The following is a 14,609-nucleotide window of genomic DNA, read 5'->3' as shown; positions in this document are numbered from 1 at the left end:
GGACGGGCGAGGACAGGCGAGGCTAAGGGTGAGACTCCAACTGAGCCGAATGCCTTTCTCGTCCCTGCGCTCGAACAAAATAGAACCCCAGCGACCCCATGGTCTCAGGACAGTGAGAGGGGGTGGCTGCACCTTGTGCCCTGTGTCCTGTCCACACGGGCATCACCAGGATTAGTGAGGTAGGTTTGGGCAACAACTTCTATAAGATAAGTTAAAGTTCAGCGGCAGAGCTGAAGGCTCGGGTGAAACTGGGGGTGCGACTGAGGTGCGGCCCCGCCCCTGCTTGTTCAGATTACAACTGCCTGTGGCAAAGCTACCGGTGAAAATATGGTCACTGCGAGGTGATGCGGAGCCCCCGAGGTCAAAGGCACAACCAGGGGAAAGGTCTCGGCCGCCCCTGGGGCGATGAGGAGCTCCGCACCCGCCCCCAGCCTCACCCAGTGGGGCCAGGACCTTCCTTTGCGTCCTTCCCCATCAGGCCATCGTCTTCTCTTTCGGGTGTGCGTCTCATACGACATTTTGTTATGCTCCCAGCAGCTCTACCTGTAACTTTGGGGAGAAAATCAAAGCCCATTTATTATGCATGAGCTCAGAAAGATCCAGCACACTCCAGAAATCGATAAAATGCACCTCTTCTTGCAGCTTATAAATTATGGCCGCACTCCAACCTTCGCAGAGGAACTCCGTGGGAGGGAGGTGAACTCCTGGTTCCGGGGAATCCAGAGGCAGTTGGGGGCCCTCGGTGGCGGCAGTGGGCACCAGGGTCCGAGGCTAACCGTGGCTGTGCGGCCCCGTGAGCCCAGGCTGCCTGAGGCAGGACTTGGCTGTTTTCCCACCAGCCTCCCGAGGAGCACCGGCTTGCATCCCGCTGACCCGGCACGCTACCCTGGCGGCCCGCCAGCACCCGCTGCAGTAGGGGGACGTTTCCACGCGGCTCTCTCTGCATCCGTACTTGGTGCTCACTGACTAACCGGAAGCAAGGGTCAATGCTCCCCTAGTGTGTCAGCGGGCGGCGGGTCCTAAACGCACGGGCCTGACCGGGGGCTGGGGATGGGGGTGGCCAGCGCCCTCTCGGGTCTGCCTGCCATCTCCTGCCTGGTGGCTGGGACTCGCCGAGCCTGTGGGCGCCAGGCCTCCTCTCTCCCGGCCCGACGCCGTCCGCCTGAGGGGATTCACATCTGTTCTGTTGAGAAGCCCGAGACACCGTATGACTCGTGACAGAGTCGCTCGAGTGGAAACCCGTCAGAAGGTGCTCCCCACCCCCGCCGGGCCCCCCGGGGTCCCCACAGCTCTGGGAGGCTCGCAGAGCCTGCCAAGGGCAGTACCGCCCCTGAAAGGTGCTCCCCCTGGGCCCCCTCCTGTCCATACACCCCTCTGGGCTGGGGGTTCCTCCACATCACATGCCACCCCTCCCCCAGCCTGCACACCTTCTCAAGCCCTCCCCCTCCCCCCACCCAGGCACTGCCCAGTCTGCTCCAGAGCCCATTCTTTGTCCCCAGAGGTGGCCCTTTGCCCTCTTGAGTCCTGGACCCTCCTGGTAGGGAGGGAATTCCATGTCCGAGTGTGGCTCTTCCTGGCGGGGCCTGGGGAACAGCTCACAGTCTCTGAGGCCCCCCTGTGAGGGACAGCCCCTACCACCCTCCTCCGAATGGGACGCCAGCCGGTCCAGACAGCACTGGCCTGTTGACGTCATCCAAGGACCACCACCATCCCCTTCGTGGAGGGCCTCCTATCACCCCAGCACCTCACGGCCCCCAGGCGCCCGATGGAGGCCCAGCTGCGTCCCCGACCCTGACTGGGCACAGTCCCTCGAGGCCCCTTCTCCATCAGCCTGCTTACCTGGAGAAAGGCGACCTCCTCCGACCTCTGAACTCCACGTGCGGGTGTTGTTTGACAGAAGCGTCCGTGCTGCGTTCTCTCGGGTCACAGGACCTCCACACTGCACGCCGGGCACGCGGTCAGGGGCGCGGAGTGCCTGGTCTCTCCTGACCCAAGAAGCTCGAGAGCGTAACCTCAAAGGTTGTTGTTTCCCTTTGTTTCCAAATTCCAGGAACGAATGCAGACCAACCAGGGGTAGGCAGGGCTTCCGTGAGTGCCCTGCATCCCGGGCTCAGGAGGGGCCGGCCTGGGGGTGCCGCAGAGAGCACGCCCCGTCTCCCCAACACGCAAGGCCTCCAAGTTGGAGATTCCCCCGTCCTGCCTCTACCTTCCCGGTCCGAGCGGCCCTCCAGGCCTGAGCTGTGTGCTTTCCCCCAGGGCATCAGTCTCCCTGCTCCGGGCCCTTCATTCCCTCCTCTCCCTCTTCAGCCTCGCTTCCGGCCCCCTGCAGGTCTCATCCTAGATGCCGCTTCTTCCAGGAAGACTTCCTGGACCCAAGTCGCGGCTCGCTGTCCCTATTGTGTGCTTCCAGAGTCACTCCCCCCACGGCAACCCCCAAAACCTCCAGTGCAACCATCCGCGTCCCCCTCACCCGTACGTCCCTGGAGGTACAGGGATGCCTGTCACCTGAGGGGCTGGATTAAGTGTGACATCAACTCTCCAGACTCGGCTTGGTCAGTGCTCCCCCCTCGGGGATGAGGCGCTCCCGGTACTTCCTCCTGCTGCTGGTTTAAGCCAGTGTTCCCCCAAATGACCCTCCTCGGGCCGACTTCACGCCGGCCTCCTCCAGTCTGTTAAACGGGCTGCATGTGCACGGAGCTCTCTGCTCGCGGTTTAATGCCGAGCTTTATGTGCGACCCGTGCTGCGACCCTAGTCTTTGGGGTCATGTTTCGCTCCTCAGCGGGTGTACCTGGGGTGTATATTCAGAATATTAACATAGCGCTGAGTAGCGGTAAACTGTAAGTCGAGTAGCCCAAACCCCAACGCCGCTCGATACTGTGCTGGGAAGTCCCTCAAACACGTGTGAAATGTGTGAACCTTAATCATCCATCATCTGTGAGAAATCCGAGGGGGCTCTCGCTCCCTGCACACCATTGGTAAGGACCCAGAGTACGGACTGAGACGACAGCCCCGAGTTTGCCGGCCGGCTTTGGGGGATTACCCGTGTGGCCACGTCCCCTCCCGGTTGTCCCCGCGGCTCGCCGCTCTCACCAGCCGTGGCCACGGCTCTTCGAGGTCTGCTTCCTCACAGTCCTGCGGGAACATTTGGCTAATTTCCATTTTGTAATTGTTTTTCCTTATTGACACTCGGATTAATTTGCCTTCCAAGTTTAAAATATTCTACTTCCAAGCAAGTCCCCGTTGATTTGTCACACCGAGTTTTGTCCACTAGCTGTATTGATCTTTCATTATTTTCCTATCTTAGAAGTTCCCCGTAATGTCTTTGTGGGTAATAAAGGGCTTCCTGATTACCCTTAATTAGCTTTGTTAGTTGTCATTGCAAATTTAGGACTGATATTTAAATATTGTTTTATGCAAGGACTAAGTCAAGGAACGGGTCAATACATCACACCCTAGTGACCCCACAGAGAATGGGAAGGAAACGGGCAAATGGGGCTCCTTTCCTAGAGCTCAGCTGTGAGGGTCGCTGGAACCCTGCTTCCTCTCCCAAAGGCAGACGAAGTCAGGAGCTGGTTTGCAGCCGGCCCCTCTTGTCCTGGGTGGCACTGCCGTGAGTCTGGTGCAGGGAGACAGAGCAGCCCTGCCCCGCACAGGCCTCCAGCAGCACACGGGGCCCTGTCTCCCACGGCACTGTGCTCCCAGCCTCATCCAACCTCAGTGAGGCAACAGGCAGGGTCCTGGCCTTCCGGAACCACGTGCTGGTGACCGTGAGCTGAGCGGTGCCCTGACCCGGCGACGCCAGGCCAGCCGGCTCATCCTCACCTTGGGCAGGTAAGGAAACAGGGTACACCCGAGGGAAGCAGCAAGGATTCCAGAGCCTGCAGTTTACCCCTCCACCCCCGCTAGGCCGCCAGCCCCCTCCGGGGGACCATGAGGGAGCCGCCACAGCCCCTCCCCCTGTAGCTACACTGCTCCCCGGGGGCCAAGTGCTCGTGATCTGCTCTGCAGACAGCGCTGGTCCCACTGTCCCCCGGAGACCCTTAGTGACCCCCACGCCCCTGCGCCGTGGCCTGATTACCTCCGTGTCACCTGCCCACAGCAAACCAGGCCTCTCCAGAGCATCCCAGGCTCCAGTGAGCTGATTTGCACCCCAGTGGCATCAGGAAGAACACCGTGCTGTGTTGGCCTCTGTCAAAAATAGAGCTCAAGCCTGTTTCCACTTCCTTGTTTACGGGTATTTGCATTTCCATCACTTAGGACTTCAAGGAGACACAGAAGGAGAGCACAAGGTCCCTTCCTGGCTCCTGGTTCATTTGCATCAGCAAATCTGCATAGAAATCCCACCTCTGCCCAGCAGCCTGCTGCTCCCTCCAGCAGCCCCAGAGTCTCCCTCCAGCAGCCCCAGAGTCTCCCTCCCGATCCCAGTGGCCTGTTACCAAATTAGCCATAATTGAGCTGCCAGCTTGCGCGGGGGAGGGGGGGGTGCTCAGGGGCCCTGGCAGTGTGGGAGGGGGACAGCAGCGAGCCGGGGTCCCTGGGCCGTGGCCATGGCCGTGCCAGAGGGGGTGACCGGCCAGAGGGACAGGGCGTCCAGCGGGCGACGCAGCCCGAGCGTCGGGGCCCTCTCCAGACCAGGTTCTGCATCTGCCACGTAGCAGAAGACAGGTTCCCCGCGGCTTTTATGGGCGTACTTATCACATTTTCACAGACAACATAAACATGATTTTAAGTACCAAAATCTTTAATGTCTTTATTCCTCAGGAAGTGACAGTAAACCGTCCTCTATTAACGGACAGCTTCCTGTGAGGAGCAGAGAAAACGTCCATTCTTCTCGGGCTCTCCAGTGAGCGGCTCAGGGTTTGCCCAGGACGCGTGAGCGTCGGGTTCACCAGCCCTTCCTCCTTCAGAGCCGTCGAAAGTTCTGGTGTCTCACCGCGGCTTCCAAACTTGGCCTGATACACATTCCCGCTTTGAAATGAGACCCGCGGCGTCTTGCTGTTTCCTGATCATTATTACAGGGGCTCTCATTTCTTTGCTTGTTTTAGTTCCAAATCCTGAACGCTGACTTTGAAAAGCCTCTCTGCGAAAGCAGCTCTAAGGTGCCCAGACTGTAGGAGGACAGGCCAGCAGAGGGCTTGGCCTGGGAGCTTCCAAGAAGGGGGGCTCTCCCCCAGAAATCACGCTGTGATGGAGGGGAGGGCAAAGTCACTTATTTTCCCAGTTGGAACTGATTTCCCGAAAGTAACCAGGATGACAGCAGTCGGATGACAGACTTCGCAGAAGGACAGTCTGTTCTGGCTGCGTCCCCTGCGGTTCAGACTGGGCCTGTCCCCTCCGCCGGAAGGCTTTCCTGCCGTGCAGATGGCCTGTTCCCTAGAGATTCACCCACTTTCTATCTGGACGCTGCCACTCTTCTCTGAGAAATGAACGAACGCACACATCCTCCTTGCAAAGGATGTGACAGAACCGTAGACTCAGAAATTCAAGCCACTTAGAAACCGTGTCATCGAACGAAAAGAAAAACTTCCAGTGCTCTGCTAGCTGCTGCCTTAGGAAACAGAGATCACTTCCCGAGCCGTGAATTGATCCCAGATAAGCTGGGATTCGAGGCTACCTATTTGCACTCACTGCCTCCGAGCAAGGCTACGTGAAAAGTTACTTAGGCTCCTAAAATGTTTCTCAGGAATGTGATTTCAGGACTGAAATTCTGATCTGCATAGCAGGAATAGCAGTCCCACGGCATGGGGTGACCCTAAAGATGATTGATTAGAGACCCAGATTGACAAGGAAGGCCTCACGCGGGGCCCCCGAAAGGATGAGCCACGAAATACCAGCTACCAGTCAGCGGGGGGAGCGGTCAGGGAACACCCACAGCTATGGCAAGAGTGGCCCTCGAGTTCTGGCTGTGGACCCTGCATCCGCTCCCGAGCTGACCCTCAAGTCCACTGTGAACAAGGGCCTGGAAAGGGTGGGCATCTGGCCCAGGCCCCACGGGCGGTGGGTGTTCGAGGAGGAAATCTCGGGCTTCACATCATGGGCACAGATTCAAATCTCAGCTCAGCTGTCTCCGAGCTGTGTGCCTTTGGGCAAAGGAGTCACTTCTGATCTACAAGGGAGGGCAGTAAAGGCTGGTCACCTTTGGTCCCTGACTCAGAGGGATATTGTGTGACAAGCCGGGGACACAGAAGGTGCTCCGTAAATATCCTCTGTTCTCGAGCTGACTGCTTGTTCCAGGAGCCCCTGGGATCTGTAAAAGGATGGCCACGCGTCTTGCAAGAAGGACTCTGTGATCTGGATGGTGGGGAAGGATGGAGGTGGCCCACGTGTGGGCCCTGGTGGGTGCAGGGATGGGAGACTGACCGCCTTGTCCTTACCAAGGGGCAGCCCCGAGCCATCCCACAGCCTGGCCGCCTCCTCTACTGGCCCAGGCAGGGCTCAGGGACCACGCCCCATTCCCTCACCCTGCTCCGGGTGCACTCGGCTCTTGGCCGGCTGTCAGGCCTCACTGTCACCTCGGGGTGTCTGTGAGGTCCTACAGCCTCAGTGGAGTATCACAGATGTCCGTGACCCTCCCTCACTGTGGTCGTGAGCAGTGCCCGCCCTGGACGTCAGACACAGGTGCCACATGCAAGGCACACGACCGGGACACTGTCAGTGCCGTCCCTGTGCTCCTCAGCACGCCGACGGTCTTTGCAGGGCTTCGAGCAAAGGACGGGTGACCAGACACGTCTTCTACTCTGCTTCCCTGTTTGTGCTGTCACATCTCCCTCCGTCGAGTCTGTCCAGCTTCAAAGATAGTAGGAAAGCCCCGAATAATTCTTCGGTGAAAGCTGGGCTGACCTTGCGCTTGCGATGGTCGAGAGGAGCTCCGTCCTCCCTGGGATGGAACGGGGTGCACACAGCCACCAGCAAAGCCTCCACAGCGGCAGGTCCAGCCTGCGTGGATGCGTCTTCGGGGTGTAGGTCAGGGTCAGGGTCAGCATCACCGGGGCCAATGCAGATGCACGCGGCTGTGGGCCTGCTCCTGGGCACAACTGCACACCCAGGGCAGCATGAGGGCCTGCAAGGAGCTGTGTGTGTGGAGGGAAAACCAGCCCCTGCTGTCAGCCCTGGAGCAGGACTGGGGGGTGCCCTGCTTGCTGGCAGTGCTCGGAAACTCTCGAGTGTGTGACGGACCAAACGCACGCCCGAGGCGGGGGGCAGGGAGAGAGGAGTAGCCAGGCTAATAAATGCGAGCGTGAAGCAGCCCGTGGAGACAGTTTAATTCCAATCTCTGCCCGCGAACGTGTTTTCCTCTCACCCGTGAGCGCAGAGCACCTGCTAATGGAAATCCCGGAGAAAAGGGAGCCCCCCTCGGCGGGGTCTCCGGGTTTAATTAAAACAAGGTGCCATTGTCAGGTTGTGTTTATCCCAAAATAGCAGGATCGTTTGCACCCTAGAATCTCTCTTGCAAGTTGACATTTAATTTAACACTAAAAACTGATCATTTTAAAATAAAATAAACTATTATGTTGCCTTTAAAACATTTCCAAGGGATTCAGGAGAATATTACTCTGTGCCGGTTGGGTTTTGTTTTGTTTTGTTTTTTGCCTGTTTATCTGTGGCTCTTTTTCCTTCCAGCTGGAAAATATGGTTTCACTTTTTCTTTTGGTTTAAGCACATTTTCTTAAAAGTCCATTTTTAGCCCTCAAGTTCTGCATTTTTTTAATGTTTCCTTTATATAACAGTAAATTACGGCTCCCTCCACACCTCCCTGTGAACGGAGGCTCCGGATCGTGGACACGGGGCCCCGCAACACTTGGGCTTTAAAACGGCGAGCTGTCCCCCCCACTAGGACTTCTGCTCGTCTCAGAAGCCACACGTCCCTTGGGCTTCTTCTCCTCCTGCAGTAGATGTTCTCCGCAATCTCTTCACCACGACACGCGGTTCTCAGTCTCACGAAGCAGCGACAGGAAGGACGGGAAGCGTGTGGCAATGTGCGCCCCCAGGCCTGGCCCCTCCCTCGCGCCCCTGCACCCACCACCACCGCCGTCCAGAGGCGCCACGCTGGAGCCGCGCCAGCCCGGGGAGCACCTGCGCTGGAGGGCGGAGCCCTGGACGCACGTGGGCACCGACGTCCGGCTGCGGGTGCAGCAGACCGAGCCCGTGCTACCAGACGGCCGCGTCCCCGTTAGGAAACAGAGAACAACACAGCGCAAGGCCCTCTGAAAAGCTGAGAGTTTTAGAGTCATACACGAATGCAAAGCACCGTGATAACTGTCCGTAGCAAGGTTAAGCATGACGTAACTCTGTAACGTAGGGAAACACGCTGCTTGCCTCCAAGCGGCACACTGAGGCCGCATGCCTATTGCACCTTCCGATACCGTTCATTTGGCGCCCAAGGCCGGGAAGCACCCCGAGGGTCGTCTGCAGGAGCACCGCACGGGCCTACATCCTGCTATGAAACCCCTGAGCTTCCGCGGGTGCTCTGTGCCCGGTGCGCCGTGTGCCTACGTTAGCAGAGCCCTCGCTGGTCGAAGTTCACGAATCGGAGCTGGTCTCCTCTAGTCACCTTATGAGAGCAAAGCCTTATCAGCTGCTTCCTAACCCCAGCGGACGAGGGTCCAGCCCAGTGGCGGGGACAAAGGGCCTCAGTAGGCCCCCTGCTCCTGGGCCAGGTGGGGCCTGCGTTCTTTCTCCTTCACCGAATTTTAGCAACTTGATGACTAAAAGTAAACACCACTAAATGAGCAAAGGCAACGTTTTATAGACGATAGTAAGTCATTGTGCACAGACCGTAACTTTATGGAGAAACAAAGCAAAATCTTAAGTATTTGTAAAATGTAAGGCGTAGACGATCGTTCTTTCAGCCCATATTTATTGAGAACCTACTACGTTCCAGGTTCTTTACAGGGCTGGGATGTGCACTAAATAAAACCGGCGTCAGAGGGGGCAGCACGGCGGGTGAGAGAAGGCACAGCTCCCTGGGGCAGGGCAGGTCTCCAGGATCCGTTTCCCATGGCCCCGGAGGGGGCGTAAAGGAAGACGTGTGGTCCCAGGAAGAAGACATGGTGCCAACAGGGTCTCAGGGGAGCTCGTCCGGAGTGCCCAGGACTGGGCACCCCTTAGCACCCCCGCAATGCCAGGCGGCCTCCTCCGGCTGAGGGCAAGCCCGGAGATGGCCTGGCTTTGTGGCGGCCCCCACAGCAGGGCAGGAGCACCGCAGTCCTGCAGCGGGACCCCCACGGAGTGAGGAAGCAGGTGTGCCTGTCACTCCAGCAAGGACTGCAGCAGGGCCGGGGCCTCCAGCCACAGCCGTCCTGGCACCTGAGGGTTTCCTCTTGACAAAGAGCAGAAGCCTGGCGTGCAGGGCCTGGAGGGGTGAGGGTGGAGGAGGGGAGGGCCTGGGGGAGAGAGCAGGGAGGCAGGGGGCTGCGGCTTTGTGGGGCCCCCAGAAGCCCTCTGTGCCCGGGAGAAGGTGCTTCCAGGGCTGGATATAGACCTCCATCTCCAGCACAATCAGAACCCCTTCCTTTGGAATTAGCCTCTGCGACTGGAAAACACGGCCTAATTTAGACAGATAGATTTGTCCATGAATATTCAGGTCTCAGGCAGACGGTGGCAACGGCCCACAGACGCAATGCTTCTCACCCGCGTCTTGAACATTTCTCAGAACAGAGAAAGCCACACGCTTTCACCACGCCTCCTGTCCACATTTACGGGATAATTGTGTTTCCGTAGCTTTTGTAGTCTTCTCCTGCAAACACCTCCTTTTCCTTGGGACCCTGTCTGGGGCTCTGAAGGCGCTAACTGTGGGCTCCATCTGGAAGGTATAATTTGCTGCTCAATTACTTTTCAGTCTCCTAAGAACACTGCTTTCCCCCAACGGTGGTTGTGTCTTTCTAAAAGTTACTTTCCTTTTTTTAATATATAATTTTCTTTAAAGTGTCCCTGAAACTCCAATTCTGTTTTGTCCTTCATTATTTAATAGAAATGATACCATGTTTTCTGTTGCCACGAGGACACGTGAACGACCCTGTAGCTGGAGGATGACGCGGGAGCAACGCCACGGACATAGCACATGGGCTCACAGATACCCGCCCTGCCTCTCCGGAGCCCATCTATTGTTTACCAGGGCCACACCACTCATGGGGCAGGGCCCTGGGGGCAAAGAGCAGGGCAATCCTAATGTCCAAAGGCAAGACCAGGGAGTAGTACACGGGAGGGAGGGGGCCCAGTCGGTGGGGGAGGGTCGCCATGTTTGCAGTGATGCCTGAGAGGCACTAGGGTTAAGGAGTTGACCAGATGGAGGAGGACCAAGGCTTTCTGGGTAAAGGGAATGGCATATGCAAAGGCCCTGGGGCAGAGAAGTGTGAGGAACAGGAGCTAAGCAAAGCTGAGGACCATGTTTAGGAGGAATAGTCAGAGCAGCCAAAGGGAGGGAGAGGGAGGCAGGAAAGGCATTTGTTCGGAGGCACTTTGGACCAAGGGAAAGCCAGGCACATGCTCAGTGAGCCAGAAAGAGGGGAAGTGATTTTCTGGTCACACAAAACCAGGGGAATAAAGGACTTTCAGAAGGAAAGTGGGCCTCAAGTCCCATCTGAATCCCACTTCAATGCATCACCCTCAATCTGAATTCTTTGACACTGAATTCGAAGAGGGGCTGGGGCTGGACCATCTTCCCACCAAAGCTGTGTGCTGTGCCCAGAGCCAGCGGCATCTCGTGCTCCCCCAACTTAGAAGAGGCTTCAGAGCTGCCATTTAAAGGTTCCTCGAGCAGTGGTGGGATATGTTCAAGGTTCTTTTAGAAAACTTGTTTTTTGCGAATCATAGGTTGGCAATGACCTGATGTAATGGGGGGCGGGGGCTTGTAATTCAGCCACATGAGCACCGTTGCCCCAACCTGCTAATGGGGCACGACATCGCGGTGTTGTTTCTCCCGGGGCTGTTCCTTCACTGGAGATGAAAAGGCCTCCCAGATCCCTTCTGATGGAAAGAAACGCAGAGAGGAAGCTTCTTGGAGATGAGCCGCACTGCTGTTCGCCTGCGCACAAGCAGACGGGATGGAGATGGAGCTCGGGAGAAAGGTGCACACGAGACAGGGGCGACGAGCCGCCAACGCTGGCCTAGCGGGACATGCGGTGACCAGCACTGAGAAGGAAGCCCAGCCGGACGCTGTGATGTCCTTGGAGCAAAGCCCTGGCCCGCTGCTGGACACTCCCGACAAGGACAGGAGGCACCCTTCCTCCTCCTCCTCCTCCTGTCTCGATTTCTTCTGCTCCCATCCACTGTCCCAAACAAACAGCTGCATCTGGAAGCTGGAGCGTGTTTGACTCTCTCTCTCTCTCTCCTCCCTGCCCGCCCAGCCAGCAGCCTGCTGGGCCGCTGCCAGTAGGTGCTCAGAACAAACGAGCGAACAGGTGAAATCGTGAATGGATGGGGAATTCACAAGCCGCTCCTGTTGTCCACGGAGCCCACCCAGCTGCAGAGATGTGCACATGCTAGGGTCCTGGGGTTAATATAACAAAGTACCACAACCTGGGGGACTTAACAGAAATTCATTCTCTCACATGCTGGAGGCCAGGAGTCTGCAGCTGAGGTGTGGGGGCCCTGCACTCCCTCCCAAAGCTCTAGGGGAGGATCCTTCCTGCCTCTTTCAGCTTCTGGCAGCCCCGGGCGCTCCTGGGCTTGTGGCTTCATTCCCCCCCCCCAAGTCTCTGCGTCTATCCTCACATGGCCTCTCCTCTCTGTGTCCCTGTCCCTCAGGGCTCTGTCCACACCTCCAAGCTCCTCCTTCCCTGTTGGCCACAGGACATTGCCCTCATCCTGACTGTGACCCTTGGAGGACGAGGAGCCTCATACCCTCCCCTATAGTCCCCAAGGCCCATGTGTTCAACCCATGGCCTGGGCTGTTTACAGACTCCATGGAAGCTTGTTGAGATCATCAATCCAGGCATGCTCGGGGCAAAGCTTTGAGGTCTCAGCCATGGGGAGACCAATGGAGATGAGGACATTTCAGCCTCCTCTGGATCTGTTGCAAACTGTAGCTGACTTTAATTTCCAGCAAACAGTGACCTGAGCCCCAGGCCCCCTCCGCTCAAGCCTCATTGGTTCTAACAAAATGTGTGGCTTTACAAATCTTCTGGACAGACGGCTCTGAAATTAACGTGCTTGCTAGCTGTGGTGCTTTCTGGCTGAGCAGTGAAGGGACGCACGTGCTTCTAGTATGAAGCATCACAACGTGGAGGTCCGCCCCGGAGGCATAGGGGCAGGCACGGTCATGGAGGACGCCTCTTCGGCTGGACAGCACACAACAGTCTACTCTAGTATGGGCAGGAATCCATCCTCTGACCACACGAAGAGGTGGTCCTTGTTTGCCTGACGCTCCTCAGCCCCTGTGGTCTTCTGTGCCACCTGGCGCCTCGCTGACAAGCCCCGTGCTCGCTCCATGAATAGCACGTGCTCCCTGCATGGCTGCGCACCACTCCACCCCATCCCCAGCCTCCTCCAGTGCCAGGACTCCCCCAAAACCACATTCAAAGAAGGGTGTTCCTCACTTGGGTTTGTTCTTTGAAAGCACGTGGCTATGGTTAGCTCTCAGTGCCCAGGTGAGCGAGTTCTCTCTTAAAAGTTACACTGACCACCAAATGTAAGCATGGTATTGTCCTTTTAATGTAGATAACATAATCTTCTGTAGAAAACACCAAAAGACATAATATTGCCATTTTTGCTACTTTCTAGTTCCAAATAAAATATCTCAGAAAAATACGTAGGATATCAGTTTTCTGTTGCTGGGTAAGAAAGTACCACAGTTTTAGTGAATTAAAACACCCCAAACCAGTACTCCCAGGAACATGGAGTAGACGTATTTTCCCTATTCCTTCCACAAGCACAATTAAAAACCCCACACACTGTGTGAAAAACCAGCCTAAGCAGATTCTGAAAGGTGGAGAGGAGAAGGCAGACCAGCCGGGGGGCCTCAGGACTTGGTAGGGGGGGAGACACACCAGCGAGTCTCTTCAGCTTTCTTCCTGTCTCATACGTCACAGGCTTCGGGCTGAGGGGCTGCAAGCCAGAAACACCAGTAGACACACACAGTCTCAAAAGGCCCAGGAAAGCCTGGTCTCTCTGGACAAGGAACAGAAGAGCATCAGCCCAGCAAGAGAGACAATGACCCCTCCAGTCCGATCAGACATCACAGAAAAGCCGTGGGCTCACATCCAGCCACGCTGGCGGAATCCAGTGCAGAGCCTGGACTGCACCTCCATGAGGCTGTAACGATGTGCCCACCCTCCTGCAAGTGCCACAGGGGACCTTCGTCACCTGTGCAAACCATGCACTCAAAAGCACTGTGAATAAACCAAAATAGAGTTTGAATAAAGAAAAATGGTCAAATAAGCCAGAGGAAGGGAGGGATAAGAGAACAGCAATGAAAAACCGAATAACCAACAGAAATTGAGTAGTAAGATACATGTAGTTACATTAACTGAAAATGGTCTAAATACACCAATTAAAAGGCAGAGACTGGAAGAGTGGATTAAAGGACAGGACCCAGCTACACCCTGTCTACTTCCTCACCCAGCAGCAATGACCAGCATCAGGAACGAAGCTGAAGGTATACTACAGACCCTACAGACAAGGAGGAGAATCACAGGGAAAATCTGACAAATCCCATGAACTGGATGCATTCCCCAAAAACACAAACTACCACAATTCATCCAACCATAAAACCGATCATTTGAACAGCCCTATGACTATTAAGGACATTGAAACTGTAACTTTAAAAACTTCAAAAAATCAGACAAAAGACCTCCAGGCTCAGATGTTTTCACAGAATTCCACCAAGTGTTTAAAGAAGAATTAACACAAATTCCACATAATCTCTTCCAGAAAAGAGCAGAGGATAGAACACTTTCCAGTCCATCCTGTGACACCATTACCCTGATGGAAAAACCAGGTAAAGATAATACCAAAAACACATACGGTATAAAATACAAACCAGTGTCTCATCAACTTACAAGTAAAAATTAGCAAAATATTAATGCGACGGATCCACAGTGTGTAAAACAATCTCTGAGTTCTGTCCCCAGTGTGGAAGGCTGTGCCCACGTCTGAATTCAGGCAGCATGAGCCCCACATCCCTAAGTCAGGGGAGAAGAATCTGTGGCATATCACATGATGGAGAGAAAGCATTTCACAGATGTAGCTCCAACCCGTGATAAAAACTCCTCAAATCGGGGTCAACTGGAAATCAGTTCAAATAGCATAAATAAAAATAAAGCTAACGCCATAGTCAATGGTGAAAGGCCAAATGCTTCCCTGCTAAGATTAGGGGGAAAGCAGTGTGTCCCCTCTTGCCCTTTTTATTCAAAATGATGCTATAGGTTCTAGGCAGAGCAGTGAAGCAAAAAGTCAGTGGGGAGGAAGATTTTTAATGCAGGTAAGAAAGAAACAAACTCTATTTACAGATAGCATGGTTTTCTATATAAAAAAAAATCCCAGGGAATCTACCAAAAAACTCTTAGAACAGGTAAATGAGTTCGACAAGTCCTCAGGATCCAACGTAAACATACAAAAGTCGATTGTATTTCTATACTCAAGCAATGAATACACAGACACTGAAAATAAA

The sequence above is a fragment of the Ursus maritimus genome, unplaced genomic scaffold (assembly GCF_017311325.1).
Source record: "Ursus maritimus isolate PB19 unplaced genomic scaffold, ASM1731132v1 scaffold_7, whole genome shotgun sequence".
Classification (NCBI taxonomy): domain Eukaryota; kingdom Metazoa; phylum Chordata; class Mammalia; order Carnivora; family Ursidae; genus Ursus; species Ursus maritimus.
Note: the sequence above shows the minus strand (reverse complement) of the source record.